We start from the raw sequence: 25,177 nt of genomic DNA, 5'->3' as shown, positions 1-25,177 counted from the left end.
CATTTCTCTAATGGATAGTTGAATTAATTTCCCATTGCTGCTGTAGGAAATTATCTCAAATTTAGTGCCTTGAAACAAGACAGATTTATTTATTAGCTTACAGATCAAGAGGTCAGAAGTGTAGAATGCAGGAAGACTCTAGGGGAGAATATTTCCTAGCTTTTTTGACTTCTAGAGATAATCTTTGGCTCCTGGCCCTTTCCCCTATCTTCAAAGGCAGTGTCATAGCATCTGTTCTTATCTCTGATCGTGCCTCCCTCTTATAAGGACACTTGTGATTACATCAGGCCCTGCTGTATAATCCAGGACAGTTTCATTGCAAGATTCCTAAAAACTTATTCACAGCTGCAAGTCCCCTTGAAATGCAAGATAGCATATTCAGAATTTCTGGGAAATAGAATTATGGATTTTGAGGGGTTATTATGATGTCTGTAGCAGCTAATGATGTTGAGCATCTTCTGCTGTATTTTGTCATCCATGCAACCTTTTCAGTGATGTCTTCTGTCACTTTCTAATAGGGCTGTTGTTTGGATTTTGTCATGTACTGTTCTACTGTTAGGAGAGTTCCCTGTATGTTATAGATATAAGGTTTTTGTCAAATATATTTCTTTGAGTTTGCAGCTTGTCTTTACATCATTTTGATTGTGAATTTTAAGATATTTCTGTTTACATTTTGATTAATTTCATCATCTTAACAGGGTCTTTCACAGAGGGAATTTTTAAAATTTACTTTTGATGAAGACCAATGGATTGACTTTCTTTGTCTTGCTTTGGTGTCAAGTCTATGAAGTCTTTGTGTATCCCTAGATTATGAACATTCTCTGCTGTTTTAACAAGCAGTCATAGTTTTATATTTTACACTTTAGTTCATGATTCACTTTGAGTTAATTTCCGATCAGGTGTAACTTAGATCACAGTCCATTTGCTAACACTGTTTCTCTGCTTAGGCTGCTATTTCATCTGTTTCAAGTGTGTTAGGAACTGCTCAGAAATATTTTTATGACGGTTGCTTTAAAGTCCTTATCTGATAGTTCTAACATCCGTATCATTTTGGTCTTCACAGATGCTGCTTCTCTTGTAGAAACTGAGATTTACTTTGTTCTTGCATGATTAGAGATTTTTGGTTAAAGTTACAGTACCATTCCTCAGGTCTGAGGACTTTAGCCCATCTGCCTCTTCTCTCTACCCATATATAATACCCAAGGGTTTTTACATGTACTTAGTAGGAGGAATGGGGAAAACTGTCTACTTTATCTTTCCACTAATAGAAATATACATGAAAGATTTTTAATGGCATTTTGGTACAATATTGTCACAATTATGTCACAATATTTGAATCAAAAAATTTTTTTTGTGTATATACTTGATTGAAAGCCAATAGATATAGCATGTGATCACATCAGTGGACTGGGATTTATAATTTTGATATTTAGCTCCAAAATCATGGATACGTATCTGGATTGAAAGATTTTTAGATGTTAACTACATTTTTAAAATTCAAAATGCTAATATCTTCCCTGGATAGTCCTAAGAGGTTTAAAAGCCAAATGACTCAGCAAAAAGTAAAGCGTTCTTTCACTTTTTATAAATCTCATCTATATAATTTTAACTCTCTAAGCAGAGTTGTCATATTTGTTACACAGATTGTACAATGCACAACTTCATGTTGTGAAATACTATTCACAATGTTTTCTATTATAAGCAGGATAAAGGGAACAAAAATTATCATAGTCCTTGCTCATTGTCACCTTTTAGAGTCATAATTAATCTGATGTTTCTTGCTTGATTTACTAGAGCAGAGTGACATGTTCAGAGTTAATCCAACAATACTCAGGTGCAAAGTTAATTGGATTCTAAATCTCCTAACTGCTCTCTTCCTTCAATACATAAAGACACTGCTCAAAAATACCACTGGGAGCCCAAGACTTTTTAAGGGCTATAGTGACACAGACAAGGGAGGGGATTTACAGCTGACAGCACGGTGATATTTCCATTAGGCATGTATTCCCTTCAAGTTCGAGATTTGAGGCTCACATATATTAGGCCTTGTGCAAAACAAGTAGTTTCCAGCCCCATTTCTGAACTCTTCTTACATCCCCATGGGTTGGAAGTTTCTGGAGGAAAGTGATAGCTCTGAGTGAGGGGTGGGGTGGGGGGGCAGAAGAGCAGGTGGTGAGGAGGAAGGCATGGTGTGAGAGCTGCGGAGTAAGGGTGGGCTGAGTGCCCTCCTCTTCTCACCTGGTCAAGTGGAAGATAAGCATGGATATAGTCCTCTCATTTCCGTCTCTTTCTTAGGCAACAGCATAAGGAGGGAAGCATGGGGATACTATTTTTGTTTTAAAGCAAGAATCACAAGCTGCTTTGAAGAGGACTTTAAAATTTTACCCTAAAAAAATGAATGTACCCAGAAAGAGGGGAAGTATGTGAATAAATATGATATTAATACCTTAATTTTTAAAATTAATATGAATATTAAATTAATATTACTGACAACCCAAGAACAATACAAAAAATCACCTAAATCAAAGTGTCAGCACATTCCCAAGTAAGTGACTTTATAATGTAAAATTTCAGTTTTTAGCAGGGAGGAGGTTATCTCTAAACATTCTCGAGAGAATCAAACATTTCTTGGCAGGTAAAAAATATTCATTTATATAAAATATAAAATGGATTATAAATTAGTTTTAATTACAAAAACTTGGAGATCCCTCAAACTTACCAACAATATCTATTTGTTAGATAATAAATTATTTAAAATATAAACAGAAGATTTACTTAAGGAGTTTTCAATAATCATATCTTTCTGGCATTAATTTGAAATAGTGAAACTTTATGTCATCTCAGACTCGACTTCTGATAATGTGTGAGTCAGCTTCACTGGGTCTACGACTTGTACCGTGTATCCGCATCTCCTTTAGCCAACTAAAGAATAGTCATTATGGGTGTAAATAAAGTCACTGCAGGTGTAAAATGAGGTAAGGATTTGGAAAGCAGTTTGAAAAAAATGTGTATTTTGTTAACATAGCTGATAGTTTATGCTACTGATTTAGATTATTCTAAAGTTTAGATAAAAATAACTTAAACATGAACTGCATAGAACCGCGTCATCTGGACCCCTCTGCCCACACTGCTAACATCACCCCCATGAGCCTCTCTCTGACTTGCTCCACTGCACTGGAAGAGAGGCTGCACAGTGCTGAGCACATGAGGACCATTTACATGCTAACTCTTTTCTAGGGAGGAAAACACTGTATGCAGAGGGTATGAACAGTTCCAAGAATTGGTTTTGGAGATATTCTTTACTGAGAATGATTTCAAAACACTTAAAAGAGGGCTAATGGCACCACAATGACAAGACAGCTGATGACAGTGACCTTTCTGCTTACATTTACCTAGCTGACATAGCTATGGCTAGAGGGGGCAGACTTTTCTTAGGTAGAGTTCTCTTTAATTATTTAATTATTAGCAAATTCTGTAAGGGCCCTTCAGCATCAAGGCACAAAAAGCAAAGTCAACGTCACTGGCAATGAAGTGGTTGAAATTAAACTTCATCGACTGAAGAAAAACACATGGCTCCTTTAATTTTGGTAACTTCTAGAGTTTACCTTTTGGAGCATAAAATTTTGCTAATTTTCTTGGAGATGCAAAGACCATTCAAATCTTTCCCTTCTTAAACGGTTTGGTAAGGCTGTGATAACAAATACCATGGGCTGGGTGGCTTACACAACAGAAATTAATTTTGTCTCAGTTCTGGAAACTAGAAGCCCAAAACAAAGATGTTGAAAGCTTGGTTTCTTCTGAATGTCTCTTCTTGGCTGGTAGATGGTCTTTCTCTCCCTGTGTCTTTACACGGTCCTTTCTTTGTGTGTGTCTCTGTCCCATCTCCTCCTCTCTAAGGACACTAATCATATTGGATTAGGGCCCACTCTAAGGACTCTGTTGAACTTACATCTTTTTTTTTTTTTTAAAGACTCTACCTTCAAATGTAGTCACAATCTAAGAAGACTAGGAATTTGGATTTCAACTTATAAATTTTGGGTGAACACAATTCATCTTACACCTTTACCCAAACTATTTCTGATACTTTAGTCCATTGGAATGAACCATTTATAGCAACTTCTCAGAGCATTAAATGCCTTGTGTATATTGTTTCCAGGCCTTGGGCTTGAATGTGGGCAAAAGATAAAGAAAGTTCAGCCTTCAATTCCACATGATAACGGTATAGTAATTCTGTATGTTGAGGATCATGTAGATTAAGCATGAATTTTCTAGGACCCTTCTAGTAGTATATTGTGTTTTTGCTACAATGGCTTTATCGAGATATAATTTATGTACTCAAAAAGTCACCATTTAAAGTTCCCAATTCAGTGTACACAGAGAGTTGTGTAACCACTTATCTAATTCCAAAACATTTTCATCCTTTCCCCTGCAAAAAAACCATACCCATTAGATACTGCTACTGCCCTTTCCTCCTTCCCCCAGAATTTTGTAATCACTAGCCTACCTTCTGTCTTTTGAGATTTACCCAAACATTTCATATAAATGGAATTAAAAAATATGTAGTCTTTACTTTCTTTCACTTAGCATAATGCTTTCAAGGTTCACACATTTTGTAGCCTATAATAGAAAGTCATTCATTTTTATTGCCAAATAGTATTCTATTATATAGATATATGACACTTTGTTTGGATATATATTATTTATTCATTCATCAGGTGCAAGACATCTGCATTGTTTTAGCTTTTTAGTTATTATGAATAATGCTGCTACAAATATTCATGTACAAGTTTCTGTGTGGACACATGTTTTCAATTAAACTTGAGCATAAACTAGAGTCAAATTACTAGGTCATACAGTAACTCTATGTTTAACATTTTGAGGAACTGCCAAACTGTTTTCCAAAGTGACTACACCATTTCATAACCTACCAGCAATGTCTAAGGGTTCTCAGTTCAGTTCAGTTCAGTCACTCAGTCGCATCCGACTCTGCAACCCTGTGGACTGCAGCACGCCACACCTCCCTGTCCATCACCAATTCCCGGAGTTTACTCAAACTCATGTCCATTGATGCCATCCAACCATCTCATCCTCTGTTGTCTCCTTCTCCTCCCACCTTCAATCTAAGGGTTCTATGAGTTCTGATTTTTCCACGTTCTTGCCAACACTTGTTATAGCCCATCCTTTTGTATTTTAGACATTCTAATGGGTCTGAGAGCATGTATTGTATGATTTTTATCCTCTTAAATCTTGTTTCATTATGGCCCAGAACGTGGTCTCTCTTGGTGAATTTTCTGTGTGAGCTTGAGAAGAATGTGAATGCTGCTACTGGTGGATGAAGCAGTCTATAAGAGGTCCATTATATGCAGTCTAACTGAGGTGCTGTTGAGTTCATCTATGTCCTCTTTGCTGGACCTTCCATTTCTGAGAGAGGTATTGACTATCAAATAAATAGTGGGTTTATCTCTTTCTCCTTATACTTTTATTTTATCTATTTCTCCTTGTATCTCAAAGTTTGACTTTCCGCCGTCAGGCACATAGTATTTTGCAAACCATTGGTGGTATCCTTGAGTTTGATACCGTTTACAGAACACAGATTCTCAGTGATGCAGGAACATGTCTGAAGCCACATGCACAATGACCACCTGGCTCCAACTTAAATGAATTATTTTCTTTAATGGGTGAAGCAGATGTACAATGAATGCTCAACAGACCATAAGACAGGTTGTTCTAAGCATAAAGTTCAAGACAATCAAATATAAAGTAGAATGACTTCCCCATACTTCAATGTGTGAAAAAACTTTCCATCGTGTTGTTGCTTCTGTTTGCTTATTTTGTGACTTTCTTGGTCAAATTAAGCAAAGTCTGCATTCTTTGTCATTTGAAGTCACGAAAGATTGTGCTTGGTTGGCTTGGTAGTCAGGTAATGATTATTTAGAGACTTCCTTGACCCAAAGACTTCCTGCCTTTGCCATGCGGCTCTTTGTGTGTGGTTGGGCACACTGTCAATGCACAGGCTGGTGGTTTAAAACTCTGCCTTAACCTTCACTTCTTGTTTGCATAGAGCCTTAAGTAAAGTAAGTGTTAGTCGCTCAGTCGGGTCTGACTGTTTGCGACCCCATGGACTATACCCCGCCAGGCCAGTGGTAAGAGAAAAAGGCCCTCTCGGGTCTCCCCTGAGCATTCCCACTGTCCTGCACATGCTGTGTTCTAGGTCTCCCGGCACACATCTGGGATCTTTTAAGTCCCCTATGGACATCTAATTCCTCAGCTTTTCCTTTTAAGTATTTCTGTCAGGCTCTTGTTAGCCTCAACTGATATCACCACCTCAGGAAAGAGTAATGTTAAGCAATTGCTGCTTGCTTATTTATTTATTCAGACCAATGTCTTAGTGATGACGCTGTTTCCAAAGTGAGTTCTGTGTCAGGTCAAACAAAGACAGGCCCTGAAAGTGGATCTTCTCCAGGGAGTTTGCGAACAAGTCAAAGAGTGACACATACGCTTTCTGAGGACTCCAGCCCATCCTGCCTATTTTAGTGGCTGCTACGCTTCTGGTTTTCATAGTTACCATGGCTGTGAGGCTGTTGTTCATCATGGCTATTTTCTTTCTTTTCTTTTTATTGTATCTATATGAACAGAGAGATGTTAGCTGAACCTCTTTTGGTTATCATGTCACAACATACGTAAATCAAACTATCACACTGTATGTCTTGAAAATGATGTATATCACTTAATTTTAAGTAAAACTGGGGGGAAAAAGTAAAGTGAATTACAGTGGTCTGAGAACAGGGGGGCTGGGGATGGGAATCAGGAGAGATAGAAGCCATGAAGCTTGCAGTCTTACTGAGATTCAGCTCTTTTTCTTGCATAAACGTATATGTAGCCAAAGAATGATTGCAAGCATTTGTTTAAGATCCAGAGTTCGGAATGTGCTGATTTTCATGACTTTTGCCAGTGTTCTCATTCCTCTATGAAGGAGTGGTTTGTTTGTTTTTTTTTTGCCTGCACATGTAGGATCTTAGTTCCCCAACCAGGGATCAAATCTGCACCCGCTGCAGTGGAAGCTCAGAGTCTTAACCACTGGACCAGCAGGGGAGCCTCATGCAGGAGTGGATTATTGGAGGTCCTTATTTTGCCATTCCAGAAGTGTTTCTCTTGTGGTGTTCATGGCATATGTTTTGACTTGATTGATTCACTACCATTTGAAACTCTCCCAGTCATGGTGAGAACAACCTGACATACTAGCAATTGCTGGGAATCATCTTGCTGGGAATGTTTTACTATCATTATCTGATGCTCAATTTCTCCTCATGTCTCTTTTCTTAAAGACAGCTATAAGTGGAGAATAAAAGGGGGGAAAAAAAACTTTGCCAGGATATAAGATAATGAATGGTAAACCAGAAACTCCCAAGGATAAAAATTAGCTCTTTGAATCCACAAAATTAGAAGATTCAGTTGTTATTACTTTCAGGTAGATAATAGTTTACCTTCAAAAAGCATTTGAAATAAAAATGCTACTTGAAGAGAGTGAAAAAAACTGACAAGTTTATAGATTAATATGTATAGACCCACTCTTTCCAATACAGTAGCTACCAGCCCCATGCAGCGTACAGGTTACTTGAATTGGGGCTAGTCATAGCTGAGGTATTCTGGAAGCATGAAATGCATATCAAATGTCAAAGAATTAATACCAAAAAAGACTACAGATTATCATATTAAAATATGTTTACATTGGTTCCATGTTGAAATATTGTTTTGGAGATATTAGGGTAAATGAAATACATTACTAAAACCTTAAAAAAAAAAACAACACTATGTTACTTTAGGAAAGTCGTTGACAGTAAATTCTAAGAGTTCACATCACAGGGGAAAATTTTTTTCCTTTTACTGTATCTATATGAGAAGAGCGATGTTAGCTGAACCTCTCGTGGTAACCATTTAACAACATATGTAAATCAAACCAGCAGGCTGCATGTCTTGAAAGTGATGTATGTCAGTTAATTTTCAGCAAAACTGGGGAGGGGGAAAGTAAAGTTAATTACCATGGTCTGATTTAGTTGTCCTATAGACTTAATTTGCATGCATGCTAAGTCACTTCAGTCATGTCCAACTCTTTGCAATGTTATGAACTTTAGCCCTCCAGACTTCCTCTATCCATGGAATTTTCCAGGCAAGAATACTGGAGTGGGTTGTTGTGCCCTCCTCCAGGGGATTTTCCCAACTGAGGAATCAAACCCTTGTCTCTCATGTCTCTTGCATTGGCAGGTGGATTCTTTACCACTAGTGCCACCAGGGAAGCCCCATAGACTTAGACATTTAATTATATAACCTCTTTTTGCTCCTAGCTTATAAGTAGAAAGTGTCTTATACCTAAACTGATATAGGGCATCCGCTTCTCCAAACTTCAGAGCAAAGCAGGCTCTTAAATCACAATAAATCTACTCAATAATCTTCTTTCTATTAAAAGAATGATAAATTATTACTACCACATTTAATATAATTAATTCACTTAAGTACTGTCTGGACTTTAAAACATATTTGTTTAGTTATATTATATAGGTGAGCCTCAGACCTGAAGTGAAAAATCTTATCTTAGTGTCTCACTATTCTAATATTTAAATATAGAACAACTTAATTATAAGTTCAGAAGATAGAAATGTTATTTGAAGAGAAAGCATGAAAATTTCTATGTAAGTTATATGTGTGGTTATGGATTGTTATGGATCTTATAGCTATGTGTTTGTTAGTCCTAGAATAGTTGAACTATATTCTGAATTTTCTTTTGTTTTATAATGGCCCACCCCAACAGAATAATTAAGAAAAGAGGGAAAACTAGAAATAAATAATGCAATAAGACAATAGCATAAATCAAAATATTAAATGTGGATAGTTGAGAAAGATAAAAGCAAGCTAAAATAAACTTAAGATATATTAATTACTTCATTTTCAGCAAATGCTACACTCTGAGCATTATAAACACAGAGAATTCTTACAATGCTATGGCTATAGGAAGGATATTGCCTTCCTATCAGTTCAGTTCAGTCACTCAGTCGTGTCCAACTCTTTGCGACCCCATGAATTGCAGCACGCCAGGCCTCCCTATCCATCCCCAACTCCCGGAGTTCACTCAGACTCACGTCCGTCGAGTCCGTGATGCCATCCAGCCATCTCATCGTCTGTCGTCCCCTTCTCCTCCTGCCCTCAATCCCTCCCAGCATCAGAGTCTTTTCCAATGAGTCAACTCTTCGCATGAGGTGGCCAAAGTACTGGAGTTTCAGCTACAGCATCATTCCTTCCAAAGAAATCCCAGGGCTGATCTCCTTTAGGATGGACTGGCTGGATCTCCTTCAGTCCAAGGGACTCTCAAGAGTCTACTCCAACACCACAGTTCAAAAGCATCAATTCTTCGGCACTCAGCTTTCTTCACAGTCCAACTCTCACATCCATATATGACCACTGGAAAACCATAGCCTTGACTAGACTGACCTTTGTTGGCAAAGTAATGTCTCTGCTTTTCAATATACTATCTAGGTTGGTCATAATTTTTCTTCCAAGGAGTAAGTGTCTTTTAATTTCATGGCTGCAGTCAACATCTGCAGTGATATTGGAGCCCAGAAAATAAAGTCTGACACTGTTTCCACTGTTTCCCCATCTATTTCCCATGAAGTGATGGGACCAGATGCCATGATCTTCATTTTTTGAATGTTGAGCTTTAAGCTTGAGCTTTTTCACTCTCCTCTTTCACTTTCATCAGGAGGCTTTTTAATTCCTCTTCACTTTCTGCCATAAGGGTGGTGTCATCTGTATATCTGAGGTTATTGATATTTCTCCCGGCAATCTTGATTCCAGCTTGTGCTTCTTCCAGCCCAGCGTTTCTCATGATGTACTCTGCATAGAAGCTAAATAAGCAGGGTGACAATATACAGCCTTGATGTCCTCCTTTTTCTATTTGAAACCAGTCTGTTGTTCCATGTCCAGTTCTAACTCTTGCTTCCTGACCTGCATACACATTTCTCAAGAGGCAGGTTAGGTGGTCTGGTATTCCCATCTCTTTCAGAATTTTCCACAGTTTATTGTGATCCACAGTCAAAGGCCTTGGCATAGTCAATAAAGCAGAAATAGATGTTTTTCTGGAACTCTCTTGCTTTTTTGATAATCCAGCGGATGTTGGCAATTTGAACTCTGGTTCCTCTGCCTTTTCTAAAACCAGCTTGAACATCAGGGAGTTCATGGTTCACGTATTGCTGAAGCCTGGCTTGGAGAATTTTGAGCGTTACTTTACTAGCGTGTGAGATGAGTGCAATTGTGTGGTAGTTTGAGCATTCTTTGGCATTGTCTTTCTTTGGGATTGGAATGAAAACTGACCTTTTCCAGTCCCGTGGCCACGGCTGAGTTTTCCAAATTTGCTGGCATACTGAGTGCAACACTTTCACAGCATCATCTTTCAGGATTTGAAATAGCTCAACTGGAATTCCATCACCTCCACTAGCTTTGTTCATAGTGATGCTTTCTAAGGCCCACTTGACTTCATATTCCAGGATGTTTGGCTCTAGGTGAGTGATCACACCATCGTGATTATCTGGGTCATGAAGATCTTTTTTGCACAGTTTTTCTGTGTATCCTTGCCACCTCTTCTTAGTATCTTCTGCTTCTATTAGATCCATACCATTTCTGTCCTTTATTGAGCCCATCTTTCCATGAAATGTTCCCTTGGTATCTCTAATTTTCTTGAAGAGATCTCTAGTCTTTCCCATTCTGTTGTTTTCCTCTATTTCTTTGCATTGATCCCTGAGGAAGGTTTTCTTATCTCTTCTTGCTATTCTTTGGAACTCTGCATTCAGATGCTCATATCTTTCCTTCTCTCCTTTGTTTCTTGCTTCTCTTCTTTTCACAGCTATTTGTAAGGCCTTCTTAGCCATTTTGCTTTTTTGCATTTCTTTTCCATGGGGATGGTCTTGATCCCTGTCTCCTGTACAATGTCACAAACTTCATTGCATAGTTCATCAGGCACTCTATCCATCAGATCTAGACCCTTAAATCTATTTCTCACTTCCACTTTATAATCATAAGGGATTTGATTTAGGTCATAGCTGAATGGTCATGTGGTTTTCCCTACTTTCTTCAATTGAAGTCTGAATTTGGCAATAAGGAGTTCATGATCTGAGCCACAGTCAGCTTCCAGTTTTGGTTTTGCTGACTGTATAGAGCTTCTCCATCTTTGGCTGCAGAGAATATAATCAATCTGATTTCGGTGTTGACCATCTGGTGATGTCCATGTGTAGAATCTTCTCTTGTGTTGTTGGAAGAGGGTGTTTGCTATGACCAGTGCGTTCTCTTGGCAAAACTCTATGTCTTTGCCCTGCTTCATTCCACATTCCAAGGCCAAATTTGCCTGTTACTCCAGGTGTTTCTTAACTTCCTACTTTTGCATTCCAGTCCCCTATAATGAAAAGGACATATTTTTTGGGTGTTAGTTCTAAAAGGTCTTGGAGGTCTTCATAAAACCATTCAACTTCAGCTTCTTTAGCGTTACTGGTTGGGGCATAGACTTGGATAACTGTGATATTGAATGGTTTGCCTTGGAGACAAAGAGATCATTCTGTCATTTTTGAGATTGCATCCAAGTACTGCATTTTGGACTCTTTTCTTGATCATGATGGCTACTCCATTTCTTCTGAGGGATTCCTGCCCGAAGTAGTAGATATAATGGTCATCTGGGTTAAATTCACCCATTCCAGTCCATTTTAGTTCGCTGATTCCTAGAATGTCGACGTTTGCTCTTGCCATCTCTTGTTTGACCACTTCCAATTTGCCTTGATTCATGGACCTGACCTATGCAATGTTTCTCTTTACAGCATCAGACCTTGCTTCTATCACCAGTCACATCCACAACTGGGTATTGTTTTTGCTTTGGCTCCATCCCTTCATTTTTTCTTGAGTTATTTCCCCACTGATCTCTGGTAGCATACTGGGCACCTACTGACCTGGGGAGTTCCTCTTTCAGTATCCTATAATTTTGCCTTTTCATACTGTTCATGGGGTTCTCAAGGCAAGAATACTGAAGTGGCTTGACATTCCCTTCTCCAGTGGACCACATTCTGTCATTCTACCTTCCTATAGCCATAGCTATTTCATAGTTAAATGAGTTTCCTATTAATGACTCAAAATATTCACATTTATATAAAAAGAATTACATAAGTAGTAGAAATACAATGACACAAGGAAGTCACTGCAGATTTTGTATTCTATCAATAACTTCAGAGCTTTCTATTTTTAGATATACAAATAAATTATAAAAATATCACATCATAAATATGATATTATTACAACTATAATGAATTGAGAAATATTAATGTGTTACAAGCATAATATACTATAAAAATGTGTGTTGAAATTAAAACTAAAATTACATGGAGTTAATAACAATTGATTTGATCTATATGTGAGCCAAGAGGTAGCTGTGACATATGAGAGTTGCCTTGGAATTGAAACCATATTAACCCAGCTGGAGAGGCTCCCAGTAGATAAGCCCAGTGCTCTAAAACATGTGTAAACTTTTCAGTTCCTAGAAAAACCTTCTGTCTTTTTAAATTTTGGCTCAATTTTAAGTGTTTTACCCTCCTATGTGGTCAACAATTTTAAGCAGACACTGCTATTCATTCTAAGTTATAGTATAGTACCTTTTCAAATACATCCCTTAACTGTTTGGTTAGAAATATTTATCATATGAAATATGTAGGTATTTTCTCATCAAACATTCTATTTTTCTATCTAATCCATATTAATAAAACAGGGCTAAAAACCTACCTATAGTTTCACAAATATTATCTGATTTACTTTATGAAATGTGAACATCACAACTTTTCTATCTAAAACTGACTTAAAGTTGTTCTTTTTTTATTTATTGAAGGATAATTGCTTTACAGAATTTTGTTGTTTTTTGTCAAACCTCAACATGAATCAGCCATAGGCATACATATATCCCCTCCATTTTGAACCTCCCTCCCATCTACCTCCCCATCACACCCCTCTAGTTGATACAGAGCCCCTGTTTGAGTTTCCTGAGCTATACAGCAAATTCCCATTGGCTATCTATTTTACATATGGTAATGTAAGTTTCCATGTTACTCTTTTCATAGATCTCGCCCTCTCCTCCCCTCTCCCCATGTCCATAAGTCTATTCTCTATGTCTGTTTCTTCACTGTTTCCCTGTAAATAAGTTCTTCATTACAATTGTTCCAGATTCCGTATATATGCGTTAGAATACAATATTTATCTTTCTCTTTCTGACTCACTTCACTCTGTATAATAGGTTCTAGGTTCATCCACCTCAACAGAACTGACTCAAACGTGTTTCCTTTTATGGCTGAGTAACATTCCATTGCGTATACAGCACAGCTTCTTTATCCATTCATCTGTCAATGGACATCTAGGTTGCTTCCATGTTCTTCTTTAGAACATAAACAGTCCAGACACAATTTTGTTCACTGGCAACCAAAAGTGAATCGTATTTGTGGACATAAATACAAAAGGTTCTAGTCAATTTTGTTTCTTATAAAGGTTACCTTTACCTTCCAAACTTTACATCATATGATCAATTTTCAATAAGGGCTTAATTTGTTAGTAGTATTTTGCATTTTTTCAGTTGTTATTTCAAAGAGTACTATGAATCTGTTAAGACATTATGTTTTAAAGTATCAGCATTAACTAATTTCAAGTGAGGCTCATCATTTAAGGAACTCTATTTGCAAGTAAAAGTAGTAACTACTTCTGTATGTACAAAGCATAGCTCTCCATAAAATTTTCAAATTTATGTGCTTTGTTGCATCATACATGAGTCAATCATTTCCCACAGAAAAGCTTCAATTACAAAGAAGAAAATGTTGAATTAATAATAAGTAAATGAGAAGCAGGTTTTAAAGAAGGATGCTTTGAGTATAAAAATTTACTGCTGCTGCTGCTGCTGCTGCTAAGTCGCTTCAGTTGTGTCTGACTCTGTGAGACCCCATAGACGGCAGCCCACCAGGCTCCCCCGTCCCTGGGATTTTCCAGGCAAGAACACTGGAGTGGGTTGCCATTTCCTTCTCCAATGCATGAAAGTGAAAAGTGAAAATGAAGTCTCTCAGTCATGTCTGACTCTTAGCAACCCCATGGACCACAGCCTACCAGGCTCCTCCGTCCATGGGATTTTCCAGGCAAGAGTACTGGAGTGGGTTGCCATTTCCTTCTCCAGGGGATCTTCCCAACCAGGGATCGAACCCAGGTCGCCTGCATTGCAGGCAGATGCTTTACCGTCTGAGCCACCAGGGAAGCTGGTGATTATTTAGAATGAGACACCAAATTAGGACTATTCCAGACACTTGGGATATATGATCACATTGATATAAGAGAAATTAGAAAAACATATCAAAGAAACCATTCATAGCAATATAAAAAAATGTTAAATGTAATTTATGCAGCAACATTCAAGAATGGTTGTGATAATATTTGGTAAGCAGGACACAGGAAAGATTTTGGAGCCTGGAGTTATATAAAAAGATCTGAATTATGGAAATGTCTCAGTGTTTTTATGTAACAAACATGCTGAAAGTGTATCATCTTTGCTCATTTCCTTATATTGATTGATATAACTCTTAAAAACAGATTGAGTTTGGGCAACATCCAGGAAAAGGTGGAGACAGCTGGGGGGAGCGCTGAATCCAAAGCCCGTTTTGACCAGAAGCTTCAGGAGAGCGTGTAGAGCAGCAATTGGCAAAGAAAGTGGAGGGTCAACGGCTTGGATGGGCATAAAGTCTGTGGTGCAAAGAGCTAGCCCAGGACAGAAAAGTGAACCAATTACTTACTGATGAGAGATCCTGTATTTTTCTGAAGCTCTAAAATGAGATGTATTGAGATAGGGAATTATTCAAAGGGACACCTAATAAGAAATAGGAGTGAAATCACAAACAGCAGAAAATTTCGGTGTACTCAATCATTCAATGAATATTTACTGAGGAACTACCATGTGTAAGATACCAGTCCAGGTACTGAGGACACAGAAATGAACAAAACAAAGTCCCAAACTTTATGTGGCTTACTTCCGGTAAAGAAGAAAAAAAAAATGCACGCGTGTGTGTGTATAGGTAAGTTCAGCTAAAAAGCATGATAAAAGCTAAAAACAGTAAAATAACATAAAGCAGGGAAGTGGGATACGGAACACTGGTTGCTTAAATCTGAGACATCAGGAAAGGCTTCACCAAGGGATGACTGGCTTAGGGACCTCAGAAAGTGAGGAAGGTAGCTGTCTGAGTGCCTAGAGGAAGAGCCTTCCTGACAGACAGCACTGCAATTCCACAGGCCCTGAAATGGGAGTGTGCCTGGTGAGTTCCGTGACCAGCAACGAGGCTCATGCGGCTGGAGCGCTTCATGCAGGGATCAGCAGTAGGCAGTGTGGCCGCAAAGACGACACAAGCGCACACCACGGTGTTTGGATCACGGGACGCTTTCAGAGGGTTTAGCGCGGAAGAGTGATGTGATCGGCACACATTTTCAAGGACCGCTGTGGCTGCCTTGTCGAACATATGCTGCAGCTGCAAAGGAGAGAAGCTCGGGGATAAAGCAGGAGGCTCGTGCACTATCCAGGTGAGTGATGCAGCTGGCTCAGGGGAGGGTGGGAGCAGCAGAGGGGGTGTGGAGTGCTAGGATTAGCTTTATTCTGAAGGTATAGTTAATAGGATTTGCTACAAACTAGCTCTGGGATGCAAGGAGAAGAATTAGCACGGTTGTTTTTAGTCTAAGCAAACTGAAGGAATTTCCATTAACTGAAAAGCAACAAGTCTAGAGAAGAGTAGGTTTGGGGAGAAAAGTCAGGAGTTCCGTTTTGGGCTCGTGGGCATTCATGTGGCAATGTCAAGAGGCAGATGAATAAATGAGCCACAAGGCAGAGGATTGGAGATAGAAAAATGCGAGTCAGAATGGAGATGGCATTTAAAGTCAGAAAAATGGATGTGATCACATGGACAGAGACCCAAGGTCTACATCATGGAGAACTCCTCTAGAGACACGGAAGAGCTAGAGGGACAGGTGAGCCCTGCCAAAGCGGCAAGCAAATGGAGAGCCACAGGGGCTTGCCATGGTGCTCGTACGTCCATGCACTGCCAAGGAGCTAGATCCCTGCTGCCTCTTACTGGAAAGCATATGACCACTCTAAGAATACTAGGGAAGAGTAGCTGCTAAATGATAAAATCGTGACAGTGCCTCCCCTTTATCGGGTGCTTACATGTGCCAGGAAATAAACTAAACAAATGTAAGAAGTTTCAACTATTTTTTATCTTTATTATCTACATGAGAAACATATAGATGGAGGGGATTCAAAAACATGCTTGGGGCCACGACTCTAGCCTGTGGTGAAACCTGGATTCCATTTCAGGCAGTCTGTTTTCTGAGCCTGAGGGAGCTGACTATTTTTGATACCAAAATGAACAAATCCTGATGAAGACCATGGCTTCATTGTCAGCGCGAGTCAGGTTCTACTATCTGGTTATTAATTCTTTCCACCTTGGGCATGTGATCAATGTTTTTAGAACTTTTACCTTATCTACAAAATAGGTCACCTCTATCCTGCAAGGCTTTACAAAGCCTAACAACTGGGATATCTTATTATTTCTTAGCATTCTCCTGCCCTTCCCACCACAGTCCAATCCATTATCAAGTTCACTGATTCAATTCTCTGTGGCTTCCTGGTATCTCCTTCTTTCTATTTCCACACTAGTTCAGGCCACTATTACCTCTTACCTGGATTTCTTTTTGCCTAACTGATCTCTCTCTCTCCCTCCATCCCTCTTTCCCTGCATCCCTCTCTTTCTCACACACACACACACACACACACACACACACGCACATGCACACACACATGCACACACAGCAGCCAGAGTGATCTCTCCAAAATACAAACCAGATTGGGTCATCCACACTGGTTAAAACTCTTTAATGGATCCCTTAGGATAGAGTATTTTGAAGGTGACTTTAAGCCTTTCCTACCCCAGGTTATATCAGAATCGGTACTTTTTGTAGATAACAGATTGGGAGCGAGATGGATTGAGACAGTCAGTTTACTGGTCTGGGCCCCTTCTCTCCCTCCACATGCCCTCTGGACTAATATAAATCTCTCCAAAGGCAAGAGCATGATCTGGATAAGATTCCGGTAAATCCCCAAGGTCTAGTATAGGGCATGGCATGGAGCAAATATTGGCTTAAGAATGACACACAGTAAGTATTGTTGGTTCAGTGACAAAAAAATACTGCTGGCTCAATAACACAAGGTATCATGAATGAATATAGAAATGAATGAGAATGAGTATCCCAAGACATATATGGTTCACTTAAACTGCAAAAGGCAGAGGTCTGAGCATTTAGGATAGGAAAACGAAGATCAAAATTGCTACTGGCAAATTCTAAGAGAGAGGAGAAAGCCAGAAGGATCTATGCTATTGGGTCACAGGGTAAACATTACATGAAGGACCTCTGATCCTAAGGCTGGGTTAGAACCTGAGTGTATGAACCACCTTCCTCACCACACACACATCTGCCTTGTTTGCTTATTTTGTTACAGATCTCTGAGCTGAAAAGACAGTCTAATGAGGCAGTTGTATACCTTGGTCACAAGACAGGCAGCTTAGTACCAGGTCAAAATAGTAGTAGCCTGGACCCTCCTACACACTCCCCTTTCACACAAGCACTGGGGCTTCTTGCCCTGGAAGATACTGAAAACTACCACCCTACTCAAAGCAAGGGAGTAAGACTGAGACCACACCAGGGACCCAAAGAGAGCCTGGGGAAGTGCTGGTTGTGGCAACATAAGAGGACTGGACATGAGCGACACACCCTGCCTCCTAGGGTTGTTGGGATGGCTTCAGGTGTGTATCCAAGCACATCCTCTTGGAAGTGATGCTATATTTGAAGAAGTCTTTATTTTTCTGGGATAAACTACATGTTTCCAGTTTTTCCTCCCATGTCGACTTGGTAGCTGAGCGTGTTTTTGAGTTTTCCTCAAGTGCGGCTTGTGCAAGCAGCCCTGGCATTATTAAGGAGTTCATCAGAGAGGCAGAATCTGCATTTTAACAAGACCCCTAAGTGATGTGTATGCTTATTAAAATTTGGGGAGCACCCTTATAGAGGACTATCAGAGATGAGCAAGACACCAGAGGTTCTCCAAGGGTCACAATCCTCGACCAGCAGCGATATCACCTGGAAACTTGTTAGGAATGCAGATCCTTAGCCCCATCCCAGGTCTACTGAGTCAGATATTCTGGGATAGGGCCCAGTAATCTGTGTTTTAACAAGCCTTCAGGCTGTGGCTGCTGCTCACCAACATTTGAGAACTGCCCGTCATCCAGGCAGATTGCCAGTAGTCAGTGCAGGCTGTGGGTACATGGTGCAGTAAGAGGCCGGTGCCATAGCAGTCGGGGGATGAGGAGGCTGGAGCTCTTGCCAGTTGCAATTAATTAGCTGTGTGACCTTGGGGAAAGAACTTGTCTAATTATCTAGATCTAGTTAGTTTAACCCCAAAGAGAAAAGCATATAAGTTTCTTGGAGTAAATGTTCTCAAAATGTGGTTTCTGGGGGTCTAGGTGGTTTATTGAGGGCCCATTAGGCAACTGAGTTATTATGGAGATATAACAGCGCATATGATAAAAGGAAAAATGTATTTTTCTTACATGTAAGATATGAAAGCCACAGAAGTGTGATTTTGAGCAATTATTTGCAAGTGTAAGATATGAATGCTACAGAACCATGATTCAATATCACTGTACACCTGCTCTGAGGTCTGGGCTGAACAAAGCTGATCAGTTCATCTCAGCTAACTTTTAGTTAACAGGGTAACAGATATTTTCTGTAATGTGTTTTCACATCATTTACTTCTTACCATTTACATTTGTTACTCTCTCATCTTTGTTTGTTGCAATTATACTATATTATAAACACAATTTATAAAAATGGTTCAATGGCTCATAAGTGATTCAGTGATGCAAAAAAGTGCCAATGCAACAACTACATAATAATAACCAGAATAACCCTGTGGATATAATGAATGTATACAGGACGTGAGCCTGATCATAAGGGACACGTGAATCTTTAATAGAAGGATTTTGCTCAGGTAGTAGAAAGAGTGTGAATATAAACTAAAAAGATAATCTAAATATTTTCTCTTAGTCTTCGCTATGCTGTCTGTTAAGAAACGTTGAGAATACACCTTTGTGTCTTGCTTTCCATGGCGCCCCAAATGGTAAATGCCATACTTCATCTAAGAAGCATGTAAATACAACATTAATGACATACAAAATCTGGTTGGAAAGGAGAAAAGCCTCCTGGCAGATTCCTTAATGACAGTACTGGATGATAGCACAATCCCAGTTATGCCCGGTATGGTAGACTTACACGTGTGTGTGTCTGTGTTAAGTTGGTTGAAATCTCTAAAATGCAAAATATGAATCTCCTTTGTATGCACACACTTAGGACATATAGAATGAGGGGTGCTTGATGGCTTTTAATTCTGCTTGTCACCCATGCCATATGAGAAGCCATTCGCCAGTCAGCCAGTGTTCAAATACTGGCCAGATGCGGACTAGAAAAGGTACACTCTGGTCAACACTGGCGGGAAGGCAGAGCTATAAGGGCCAGAAAGGGCATGGCTCTGGAAACAAAAGGGGGCCAGAATGCACATGGCTTCATTGACAGGGAAGAAATGACATTCAGCACTGTGCCTCATGGTCTTGATTCAGCACTGATGGCCAAAATAGCAACTATGAATATGATTAAAATATGGCAACTGAGTGAATGCAAGTTCAGTGAGAGGAGAATGGCAAGAGGTTCAAGACTGTTTTTCCATATTTAATCACTCGCATTAACAACAGCCAAAGTGCTTGTGTGAATTGTCTGAAGTTATTCTTATTGAGGTATGCCAAAGAATAATACGCCATAGCCAGACAATAGGATTTATCAAGAAGATCAAACTGTGGAACACATGCCTTGATTGACCAGAGTCTGAATATTTCCTTGAAATTAGTTGTCTTTTTTCACTTTTTGAGAAAGAAATCAATGCTCTTATTGGCTATTAAATATACATGCGTATACATGTGCACGCACACACAGAGGCACAAATGATACAAAGCATATGAATGTTTCCCAGAGTCCCTCAAAACAGCTAAAGAGACTATTACGAATACATTAGCTGTCATCTTTCAGGTTACTTATTTAATCTTATAGCTTTTGAGTGTGATTTGTATCTGATAGTATACTATAAACGGTCTTCTGTGAAAATGCTGTATATATCTTGGTCTATCCATATTCAATGAGAACATCTACAACTATCAATATTCAAGCCAAAAATCACTTGCCACCATTTTTACCTTTAGTTTCATATTCATATTTAATCCATGGTTTATAAAACTTGCTCAACTGTATAGTTTTTCTTTATATTCATATCATCATAATTATTTTACTATCCTGTGTGACACAAACATTTTATAATTAGTAAGGCTCATGGTGCCTTTCACAGAAACCAAGGATTACTTTATAATTTAAGGCTGCCTTCCTATTTCTGTTTTTCCAAATAAATGGAAACTCTCAGTTGGGATTTTCAGGAAATCACCCAATTACAGGCTGCTCCAATGAGTTGCCATGAGAAATTGAATATGCAAATCATTTTTACACGCACATTTATGTAGGCAAAACACCTGCACATCTGGGTTTCCAGCAGTCTCTGTTGATTAATATGCATGTAACCCAGAACTGCCCATTGCCGCATAATAGGAATTTTAAATGCACTTGGCTCATTTTCAAATAAATTCCCAGGACGTCAGTACTGCAACAAAATGTGCCAGGTTAGATGCTCATTTTATATTAAATCAACTTCCTACTCTATGAAAGAAACTTATTTTGCATTCAATATGTATTTTTTCTTTACTTTGGGAAAAACAATGACTCAAGTTAACAGCAAACAATGGGCTTTACAATATAAAGAGAACCATCTGGTAAACTAAAATGTTTTACAGAGTGATTTTAAAAAAAATGTAGGGGAGATGGCTCCTGCCCAGCAACAGCTGAAAGCCCAAATGTAACTGAAAAATATGAGCCAGCTGGCTGGGGTGCCACCAATGAATGGTATCTCCTTTTTCTGTGGAGTTACTAAGAAAAATCACATGGTATGTGTATTATTTCACTTGGGCATCTACAAAACCTTGGGGGTAAGTAGCAACAACTGGATTGTATTTTGAGGTGGATAAAATGAGGCTCAGCATCCCAATGTCCCATTCAAGACCTTTCAAACAAGCAGAAATAAAGATCAGAAGCAGAGTTCAATGCAATTCACTTTCATTGTTAAGCTTCTGCCACCATTTTGCTTTGGCAATGTTCAGTCTTAGATCTGTAGATCATTTATTCTATCTTCACCAGAAATGAAAATGTTAACCTATAACTTTATAATTTAAATAAAATCATTTTTACATTTGATTACATTTTCTCTTAAATGGGTCTTCAGGAATTGCCAGGCAGAAAATCTTCAGGAGCTAATTACCTACCACATCAGACTGACAAGTAATGAACTTATGAATGCAATTTGCAAGAAAGGGTTACCAAATAGAAGAGAATAAATACTAAGAAATAATGAAGAGCTAAGTCTGACACACATTTTGACACTCCCCCAGAAAGCATAGTCATTGTGATTAAGAAACCATTCTTGTTATACTTTAGTAATACTATTTATGATCTATCACTAAAATCTTACACTAATATCAGATGATACTAATAGAACTTCGTTTCAACCCATGTGCACTGGTTTATTTAAGTTCTTTTTATATATCAAGCATTACATATTAATTTCATTTACTTAACTTAATCCTTAAAGCAACTTAACTAGTAGTGTTATTTTCATTTTACATATGAGAGAAGTAAGACCTAGAAACTATCTGAACCAGGGTGACTGAACCAACCTGACTCAGCTTGTACTTGCCTCTCCCAACCTTGACAACAAGTGGGTTCCTTCTCCTTCCTCCAAATTTCATCTTCTATTTACCTAAACACTATGTTCTGTTCTTCTGAACTCAAGTGAGCATATATGATACAGTGAAGAAAAGTTAGTGAAGCAAAGCAGTCAATATACAATCCTCAAAATAAGCACTCTAGTTAAAGAATATGAAATAAGTCGACATGATCAATAAAATATCCTAAAAGGTGGTTCTTGCTTTTGCTCTACAGTTTTGTTTTACTTCTCCACCAATTTTGGGAGTTACTGGCTTTACACCATGTCAGCCACCCATTTATGACAATCCACTTACACTTGGGACATTTTCCCACTTTTGACACTGTAAACTCAGACATTCTCCTCCCAGATCACAAGCTTCTTTTCTTCTGGTTCTCTCCATTATTCCCAAGAATTCAATTCTTTGTTTTTCACTGAGACCCAACATACTTTCTGGACTCCCCTGCAGCTTCCTTAATTTACTTTTCTATTCACTGTGCAGTTTAGAATCTATTTCTCTTTAAAGTAACTTGCAAATATCCTTAATCTCCTTGACCTCTTGTCCTTCTCTTACACTTGCCCTACCAAAACTCCATCCATATTTGGACAAGTCCCAGAGTCCCCCTTTCCATACCTAGGTTACTGACAAGTGATGGATACAACTGTGCAAATGGGGGCCGATATACATTCGCAATCATTGACCTCAAACAGCTTGAGTATTTTCTTCCAACAATCTTATTTTTATTCCAAATCAACTCATGCCCATATTCTACAGCATTCATGTCAAGTACTCTGTACTCTTCTCAAGCCTTCAGTTCCCTAGCCCATTGTCACATTATGTGATTCTTTCCATTCCTGTATTGCACTGTCTTAAAATCAGAGTCTTCTGTTCTGTACACTTCTTGAACTGAGTATTGTCACTTTTTGACCCTTTTGATATGGGTTTCAGTTAAGACCCTTGGCTTTTTAGAGGGCTGTATAGTAGTGTATCATAGCAATTGTGTACAAGTAGCATGATAAATGGAGAAGGCGATGGCACCCCACTCCAGTACTCTTGCCTGGAAAATCCCATGGATGGAGGAGCCTGGTAGGCTGCAGTCCATGGGGTCGCGAAGAGTTGGACATGACTGAGTGACTTCACTTTGACTTTTCACTTTCATGCATTGGAGAAGGAAATGGCAACCCACTTCAGTATTCTTACCTAGAGAATCCCAGGGATGGGGGAGCCTGGTGGGCTGCCGTCTATGGGGTCGCACAGAGTCGGACACGACTGAAGCGACTTAGCAGCAGCAGCAGCAGCAGCATGATAAGAAAACTTGATGAAGAAAATCATGTTTCTGCCTGATGCCTTAGGAAGCATTTCCTTTGAGCAGGTAGTACTGCTGCAAGAGAGAGGGCGTCTCCAGGGGATGGTAACATCCTCAGTCATGTCTGAGTCCCTGGGACAGTGAAGTATGGGTTCTTGACTTTGTGCAGGGAAGAATTCAAAGGCCAGAGTAAAGGGGAAAGGGAGGAAACACACTCCATGGACAGAGTGTGGGCCATCTCTGGAATGCGAGAGAGGCCTAAATGAAGTTTTCTAAAAACAAAGGCCTGAGGTAATATCCAAATTTTCATGCTTTACAGAGAAGTGCAGTCTCAGAGCATTCAGGTTGAGGAAGAAGGGATGTGAGACAGAGAAGTATGGAAAAAAACACAAGGATGATGCCTCATTCAGCTGTCTGCTTCTTCCTGAGATGAAAAGAGACATAGTCAGTTACTTACTCATGTAGAATATCTATTCACAGGCTGTACAGAACACAGGCATTCAGGGCTAGTCTGATGGGATCAGGAATGAAAAGGGATGTTTCTAATGGTTCCTGCTCATCTCTGGCCAGAGTCTGTTTCATCTCCTTCATACTTGTCTTTTGTGGCACTTTGTGTCTTTTCAAATTTTTTTAAATTTCTTTTCTATCTTCTTCTTTTTTGGACTCTGTTTGCACAAATATGTGGCTGTCTGGCATTTCCTATAGTTTGCTACCACCCCTTTCAATTTTTATAGCTGTTTATTATCTGTGATTTATTTTGAGTAACTTCTACTGTTATATCTTCAACTTCACTGATCTTTCCTGCAGCAATGTCTAATCTGTAATCACTATATTTTCCTATCCTGTGCATTTTTTAAAGTTTCAGACATTATAATTTTCATCTCTAGAATTTTCATTGGGGTATTTTGTTTATTAGTCCCTACTTACATATTCAATCTTTCCTCTAGTTTTGTAAATATATGGAATAGTTAAATAACTATGTAAATGTCCTTATCTACTCTATATCACCTGCCTCATTTCTAGATGAGTTTTGATCAATTTTTCTCATCATTATGGGTTATATTTTCCCACTTTTTTGAAATGTTGGTAATTTTTCATCAGATGGCAAATACTATACATTTTAACTTGTTGATTGCTGGATCTTTTTTCTTCCCTCTGAATCTATTCTTTGTTTTGAGAAATGGTTAAGTTGCTTTGAAACAGTGTGATATCAGTACAACTCTAACTGATGCTATTGGTTCCTCACATGTCCTCACATGCCCCTACAAAAGACGCAGTAGGGCTGGGTGGGGCACCACTGTCCAGTGTCCTCAAGCCACACCAAAGTCCCCACGTTTACTAGGATGTATGCATATGATGCATACACCATATGCACAGGTAAGATTTATCACAGCAAAAAGACAGAAATAAAAGTCAACAAAAGGAAAAGGCACATGGGGTAAAGTCTGGAGAAACCAGGTACAAGCTTCCAAAGATCTTCTAAGTGGAGTCACATAGAACATGCTTAATTCTTACACTAATAAGTTGTGACAACACTTGTGAAATGTTATCTATATTAGAAGCTCATTAGAAAACTAAGTGCTCAAATTTTTTGTTGGGGGGCTGCTCACATAGGCAGCCTTTGCCAAGCAAGTACCAAGATTCAAGACTCTCAGAAGGAAAGCAAGTGTTCAGTATAAACCACGTCATTTGGATAACTGGTTCAGGCCCAGTGAGTCTTTCTTAACATAGAATGGTGGGAATTCTCATGAAATATAAGGGTCAACCTTGTAGGCAGGACTGTTAAGGATAAATAGTCTTGGGCCTGCTATATTAGGCCTAAGGCTAATACAGACTGGTCTCCACACTGCTGATCCTTTAGGTCTCCACAGCAACC

Source organism: Ovis canadensis, chromosome 19 (genome assembly GCF_042477335.2).
Source record: "Ovis canadensis isolate MfBH-ARS-UI-01 breed Bighorn chromosome 19, ARS-UI_OviCan_v2, whole genome shotgun sequence".
Lineage (NCBI taxonomy): Eukaryota > Metazoa > Chordata > Mammalia > Artiodactyla > Bovidae > Ovis > Ovis canadensis.
Note: the sequence above shows the minus strand (reverse complement) of the source record.